The sequence below is a fragment of the Geotrypetes seraphini genome, chromosome 2, assembly GCF_902459505.1.
Source record: "Geotrypetes seraphini chromosome 2, aGeoSer1.1, whole genome shotgun sequence".
In the NCBI taxonomy this organism is placed as follows: domain Eukaryota; kingdom Metazoa; phylum Chordata; class Amphibia; order Gymnophiona; family Dermophiidae; genus Geotrypetes; species Geotrypetes seraphini.
In genome coordinates, this window is record NC_047085.1 from 515,243,297 (window position 1) to 515,251,334 (window position 8,038).

Consider the following 8,038-nt stretch of genomic DNA (forward strand, 5'->3'; position numbering starts at 1 on the left):
ATGATACACATAAGTTGGGGGAGGCGTACATATGGAGCATGGATGTGTTGCCAAGTGACCTAAACGTGGAACTTATCAAGTAAAATGTAATAACATAGGATTTCATATAAAATTTCATGACTAACTTTAAAAAAGATGCAACTAAATCTGCTCAATTCATTGAAAAATATCCTGTGTCCTTAGATCTTCAGATCGCAGATTACTTACCATTCCCCCTCTCTGCGACAAAATCTCTTTTCAGCAGTTGCCCCTGAGCTTTGGAATATCCTTCCAGCTTCAGTGAGAGAAGAAAATAATCTAGACCGCTTCAAAGGCTTTCTTAAGAGCCATTTATTTAAAGATGCATTTAACATTTAAATCTTCCTCTAGTTCCCACCAGTCATCCTTTCAAAAGAAACAAAATGCAGCCTTTCTTCTCTCCTATATTAATTGTATTTCCTCCCCATTTTCCTTTACTTTAGTCCCATATTAGATAAGTTTTATTCCCATTATATTTTATCTGTAACTCGCTTAGAAGTTGAATAAACGACGGAATTAATTTTTAATAAAATCTTGGGAATGAATGAGTGTTGGACCATGAGGTGAGGAGAGGCTGAATGGAAGCCCAGGGCTGCTCCTTAACCCTCCATTGCCCCCTTGGAGTGTGGTGGTGGCATTCCAAGTCCCCTCCCCCATCCCTGCCAGGAAAAGTGGGGGAGGGGGAGACCTACCTGAGCAGAAACTCCTGCAGCCATTTGGACATTTGGGGCTCTTCCTCTAGACCAGGTTGGTTCTTGGAGTGAGAAGAAACTGGGGACTTGAGGCTCCAGCACAAGATGGACGACTCTTTCCTTTGTTGAGCAGAAAGTTCAGCTCCCAGAGAAATTCTAAGTAATGAGCACCAGATGGAGCTGAAACTCCTCCTCCTTTCTGCCTTCTCTGTGCTAGGGGGCGTAACCTCCCACTCCCTTCCCGCCCCAGGTCCTATTCTGACCAATCAGCACTAACAGGGGCAGAGCCTTCAGCATGAAGCTCCACCTTCTCCCTTGTGACATCACCAGCCTTCTCGGCTCCTCCCCCAATTCCTTTCTTTTTTTTTTTTTTTTTTTTTAGTTCAATCTGTTTATTAAGTATTTCAAATATGAAAAAAACAGTATAACTATCAGGAAATGTCAAAACCACAATCAGTGTAACTCACACAGATCCTAAAAGTAAAGAACATCATGTTGTCAATGAGAAAGTTACAATTTTTGTGTAGCTATAAAATCGTCAATGGGAGTCCACAACAGAAGCTGTGAATGATTGAATAGAGGAAATTGCTCAAAGCGTTTGAACAGACAAACCGAATTCCACCAGAAGGGATAGTTGAGTCTGGAGGCCGATTTCCAGTGTTGTAGCACTTGTTGAAGTCCATCAATTTGGGTTTACACGGAGAGTTCTTAACCCTTTCAGGACCAAGGGACATATTTGTCCCATAACTTTAAAATCCTATAAATTTTGATTGGGATAGTCTACAGTTCTAAATTTGATATGTACGGATTCCATATGATACTGCCTTTATGTAAACAAACTGGTTCCGACATTCATTCATTAGCGGCGTTGCCAGATTGATGAGAAGATTCACTTGCCACACTGTCCATAAGCCAGAAGTGTGATTTTTTTAAATAAAAATAATGATATTTCACAAAAAAAAATCAATTTTTTGGCATCTGCAAGCCCTTTTTACCATAAAAATGTCGTCAAAACCACAAAAATTGGACTACGATCCTTATGGTCCTGAAAGGGTTAAAGCATGGATGTAGGGAGCGTAAAATGATAATGTCATAGGAGACATCAACAGTACACTTCGTGAGGACTTTAATCGTGGACCATATAGCTTCCCAGAAAGAGTGTACAAGCTTCACATTGAAAAAGCATATGTTGTAAATCCCCTGTTGCTGAATGACAGTGCCAGCAGCAATCATGATCTGTGAGTGAAGCTTTTTTTCATACGTGAAGGAGTCCAAGTGATAGTCCACATGAGGAAGTAAAGGGATTGGGATAAGCTAGCTGATAGGAGAGGTCTGTTCGTTTTAGTCCAGAATGTATTCCAATCAGAATGTGTTAAGGAAACATTAAGATTCTTAGACCAAATAGCTTCTGCCCCTACGAAATAGGAGTCTCGTAGGAGTTGATAGTATAATGAGATAGCTTTTCCTTTCTTTTTAACCATAGTACACCAGTTAATCATACATGTAGTTATTGACAATTGCAATTGAGATATTATATTCGTTAACAATGTCCATTGTTGATGCTTGTTATGCAATATGGGAAAACATTCTATAAATTTAGAGAATGGCATAATATTATCACCATCATATAATTGGTTCACAGTCCACACTCCTGTTTCGGTGACCATATATAGAGTTTGTGGCAAGTTTATCAAGAACACCAAGGGCAACTTGAGTAGCTTTCATAATAGGAAAATGTTTGAGAGTGGATGGATAGGACATTGTGGGTAAAGCTTGGATAGGTATGGGAGAACATATGTGGTGTTCTAATTCCAGCCAGGTTGGAGGTGGAGATGAAGTATATATAGCAGCTTGAAGCCATTGGGTGCCATATTGAAGTAATGAGGCTAGGTGATATCTATAGAAATCAGGAAGGTTAACACCTCCATTCAACTTGGCAGCTTTTAGTTTTTTCAGAGACAATCTAGGTTTTTTGTTTTGCTATATAAAGGAACTTATTTTTTGGTCTATCCACCTATATAAAGAGGATCTAAATAATGATGGTAGCATAGCAAGTTGATAGTTTATTTTAGGGGCCAGAGTCATTTTAATGGAAGAAATCCTGCCCCACCAGGTGAGATAAAGTGGAGACCACTTGGCAAGTTGTGATGTGATCAAGGATTTGAGCTTAACTACATTAAATTCCATGCTACGATTATAGTCTTTATGTACATAAGTGCCCAGATATTTTATTTCTTTTGAGGTCCACGCAAAGTTGAAGTGACTGACATCACTCGCCGAGATATGATCGTTAAGCGGGAATATAACAGATTTATCCCAATTAACTTTATAACCCGATAATTGAGAATAAGTATAAACCAGTTGCTGGAAGGCCGGAATGGATGATTGAGGATTTCGCATAAATAGGAGAATATCATCAGCATAAGCCGCTAATTTAATTTCTCTAGACTGGGATTAAATGCCTTGAATTTGGGAGGCTTGGCGTATACCTGACAGTAAGGGCTCTAGTGAAAGATCAAATAAGAGAGGAGAAAGAGGACAACCTTGCCTGGTGCCCCTATGCAAGTCAATTGGTTTAGTTAAGGAGTTGTTGATAAGAACTTTGGAGATAGGTTTCCAATACAAGGATTGTATCCAAGAGATAAAGGATTCACCAAAATTAAACCATCTTAAAACCTGCAGTAGGAAAGGCCATTCCACTCTATCAAAAGCTTTTTCCGCATCAATGGCCAATCCCACTGCAGGTTCCACGAGGTGTTTTGCACATCCATTTATATTATGGAATAGTCTAAGGTTATCCCCAATCACTCTATGTTTGATAAATCCCACTTGATCAGGTGAAATCAACAACTCAATAACTTTATTGAAACAATTAGCAAGAAGTTTTGTCAGAATTTTGTAATCTACATTAAGCAAGGATATAGGTCTATAGTTTTTGACCAAGGTGGGATCTCGATCTGGTTTTGGAAATATTATTATCGTAGCTTCAGTAAAATGTCTTTGCTGATTAGGAAAGGTATGTATATGGTTAAAGTAAGTGAGTAAGTGAGGAGAAAGTTGTATAGCAAATTTCTGGTAAAACTCACTGGTTAATCCATCGGGGCCTGGGGACTTATGTGCAGCAAGAGAAAAAATAGCATCTTGAATTTCTTGAGTAGTTATTGGAAGATCCAGCTCTTGTTTAAGGTGTTGTGGTAGGGTTGGATGTTGAATAGTATCTAACATATGCATAATATCCTGCTGGGATGGGGAGACTTCCGATGTATAGAGTGTAGAGTAGAAAGACTCAAACTCACTTTTAATTTTCGTGTTATCCGTTATTATACTATTATTTGAGTCTGTAATAGAGGATATACGGAGTTTATCTTTCTTGCCTTTGAGAAATTGCGCTAAAGATCGTCCTATTTTATTATCTCCAATGTAATGTCCCGTTTTTTGTATAAATATATCTTGGTGAGCAAGACCGGAATATATAGAATTAAGTTCATATTTGAGTTTATGTAATTGTGTAAAAGTATTCTGATTTCTCATGGGATCATTACTATATCTGATTTCTGTATCTTTAATGGTATTTTCCAAAAATTTAATACGTGCGGTGGTCTGTTTCTTTTTCCAAGCTGCCATGCTAATAATCTCTCCTCTCAGTGTGGCTTTATATGCTTCCCAATTGGTAGTGGGTGTGATATCAGAATTGGGAGTATTGTTATGAAAAAATTCAGCATTAAATTGAGTCAATCTTTCTACCAATTGCTCATCAGTGAGAATGCTGTTATTAAATCTCCATGTGCTGTGGGTTGGAGAGGCCGGAAGTATTTTTAAAAATAATGAAACAGGAGCATGATCTGATAATGAAATGGTATGAATGAGACTATTACTGAGGCAAGAGGCAAGGATGGAGGAAGTGAGAAAATAGTCAAGTCTGGCATAGGAATCATGTGGAGCAGAGTAATGAGTATAGTCTTTTTGAGTGGGATTCAATATCCGCCAAGGGTCTATAAGAGCAAAATTAGAAATCATAGATTGCAGTTCAGTTAAAGTTTTGGATTTGAATGAACGACAGCTGGAAGTTCTATCTAATATTAAATCCAAAGGTTGATTATAATCACCCCCTATAATTAAGGGAGAAGCAGAGTATGGAATTAATGCTGTTCGTATTGATCTAAAAAATTCTGGAGAATCTGAGACCGGTGCATATAAATTAAGTAGAGTGAAAGGTTTATCTTGAATCAAAACATGTAATAAACACCATCTACCCTCACTATCAGCTAGTTGATTTTGAATCTGGATTGGTAAGGATGTTTTAATGTATATGGAAACCCCGGTTTTTTTCCTGATGGCAGGAGAAAAAAAAGGCGGAGAATAACCCTTAAATACAGTTTTGGCATTGTCAGAGGCTGAAAGGTGGGTTTCTTGAAGCATTAAAATATCTGGAGCTAGAGGCTGAATGTAATGTGCAATTTTCTTACGTTTTATACAATTATTCATTCCATTGACATTAAATGATAAGAGATGTAAGTCTAGCATGTAAATCCTAAAAATAAAATATAATGCAGAGATACCTTAAAAAGACGCTGTGAAGAAAAAGATGAGGTTAGTTCACATGTAAATTGAACAACATAGGTAAATAAAGTGGTATGACATCCTGATATGAAAAGATAACAACAATGACACACATAAAGAAAACCCCTCCTAAAAGGGTAGCAATGTGCCATCAATATAACAATAAGAAATATATGGGTGGGATTGAAAACCACAGTGGTCAGCCGGAGCAAATTCCTTTCCAATTCCTTTCTAATCCTGAGGGAGGAGACTGGATTGTTGGTTCAACCTTCCCTTGGGAATAATTGAGTGTTGGCTCGTGAGGTGAGGAGAGGCTGAATGGAAGCCCAGGGCTGCTCCTTCATCCTCCATTGCCCCAGCTCCAAACTAAGTTGTGGCATTCCAAGTCCCCTCCCCCATCCCTGCCAGGAAAAGGGGGGGGGGAGGGGGAGTCCTACCTGAGCAGAAGCTCCTGCAGCCATTTGGACATTTGGGGCTCTTCCTCTAGACCAGGTTGGTTCTTGGAGTGAGAAGAAACTGGGCACTTGAGGCTCCAGCACAAGATGGACGACTCTTTCCTTTGTTGAGCAGAAAGTTCAGCTCCAAGAGAAATTCTAAGTAATGAGCACCAGATGGAGCTGAAACTCCTCCTCCTTTCTGTCTTTTCCATGCTACATCACTGCTTCCACTCCCTTCTACTCAGCCCCTAGACCAGTCTATAGCAGCAGACTCCCCCCCATGAGTCAGCAGCCCTCCCAAGCAGGAGAATATCCTCTGCAAGTCCAGCAGCCCCCCCCCCCAACTCACAAGGAGTTGCAGGAGTGGGGGGAACCCAGTTCCCCAGGTTCTCAGACCATTGCAGTAAGCACTAAACGAGATGGAACTTGTGGTTACAATCAATCAAAGCACTTTACACATTATATACAGGTACTTATCTTGAGGCAATAGATCGGTTGTAAGGAAAATTAAACCAAGCTAAACCTCCCAGGTCTACAGAGAAAGGGAATGGGGTCTTGTATATTCAGTGGAGTAGTAAGGGTGAGCAGTGCCTGGGGGTGGTGTCCCTCCACCCTGCCGTGCATGCGCCCCCCCCCCCAAAACCTCTGTGGTGTCAGCTCCCTTTCATATCACTTCCTAGGCGTGGGTCCTGGAAATGATGGCAGAGTGAGAGAGCTAAAAAGGCAAGGGGCACGTGTGGCGAGGAGAGGAGCAGGTGAGCAGAGAGGAGGGGTGCTATCCAGGGCAGACTGCACCCCCTCACCACACCACTGTGTATACTGCCTTTTTGTGGCTTTGGCATTCAAAGCGGTGGGCGCTGGAGGATTCAGTGACTTGCCCAGGAGCAGCACTGGGATTTGATCGCAAAACCTCTGGGTGCAGAGGCAGCAGCTTTTCCAGTGAGTAACAGAGGTTAGAAAATTACATTACATTACATTAGTGATTTCTATTCTGCCAATGCCTTGCGGTTCAAGGCGGATTACATCAAAATTAACAAGAATTACATTAAAAGTTTGCAGGAGCAGCATAAGCGATGTCATAATATTTTTTAAGGTAATGAATGTTGGGTAAAGAGTTACCAAAGGGAGGTCGAGGTCTTAAGAAGATAAGAATTGGGTGAATTAGAAGCATTTTAGACTATGTTGAGTAGATAGAAGAACATTAGAGAGTACTAAGGCTATAGAGGGGGTTGGTCGTGCTAGATGGGTTTTATGTGTTTTTTGAAGAGTATGGTTTAATAAGGGACTAATTTGAATTAAGTTGCACATGAGCTCAGACTGGCGCTTGAAAATTATATCATCTAGGGTAGGCGTGGATAAACATGTCCTGCTCTAGTAGGTGGAGCCAAGTGTCACTCCTTGTGTGTGTGACTAGCAAGTTAGTTACTTCTTCCATTATAGGCTTGGTTGAAGAGCCAAGCTTTCACCATCTTCCTGAAGCAGAGATAGTCTGGTGTTAAGCAAAGCCTTTCCGGGACTGATTTCCAGAGTGGGGGGGGGGGGTGCTACTCTGGAGAAGGTTCGCTGGCAGGTATCACATCATGTGATATTCTTTGGAGAGGGTGTGGTTAAGGATACTCCTCGGGAGAACCTTAGTGTCTAGAGGGAGATCCTGTTCTTCAGCTACTTTGGGCCATTTCCTTTGTGGGCCTTGAAGATCAGACACAGAGTTTTAAATTTTGCTCTGTATTCTACTGTTAGCCAATGAAGTTTTTTGCAAAAATGGTGTGTTGTGGGCAAAGGGCAAAGGGGGTGAAGAGGCTATAAAATAAACACACCAGGATGTTTGAAAAAACAACCAATTGAGCAGGAAAATCGAATCAAATCGAAAAATCGATTCAATAGACTGAATCGAATCAAAATTTTTTTTCCTGAATTGGGCAGCACTTAGATTATATCTTCTTCAAGGAGATAATTTTTCTGATTTAAAGAAGAAAGATTATCTTCAAAAGCTCTAGTGAGTCCAAAAAAAGGTAGCACTTGGGTTCTTTTATTTTATTTCAACATATTATCTTTTTTGAATATGATTAGGATTTTTCCTGATGGGGTTTACCTATTATATACAGGTGCATATTTTGCACCCAGAGCAATGGAGGATTAAGTGACTTATCCCAAGTTACAAGGAGTTGAACCTAGTTCCCCAGGTTCTCAGGCCACTCCAGTAACCACTAGGCTACTCCTTTGATTCAAAAGGAAAGGAGATGGAACTTGTGGTTACAATCAATCAAAGCACTTTACACATTCTATACAGGAACTTATCTTGAGGCAATAGCTGGGTTGTAAGGAAAATTC

The 8,038-nt window shown here is 40.2% G+C and overlaps 1 pseudogene; it reads right to left on the bottom strand.

Annotated features, from left to right (window-relative positions):
• LOC117355241 overlaps positions 1–878 on the bottom strand; it is a 239,152-nt pseudogene extending 238,274 nt beyond the window's left edge.
• Between the last annotated feature and the right edge of the window lie 7,160 nt (positions 879–8,038).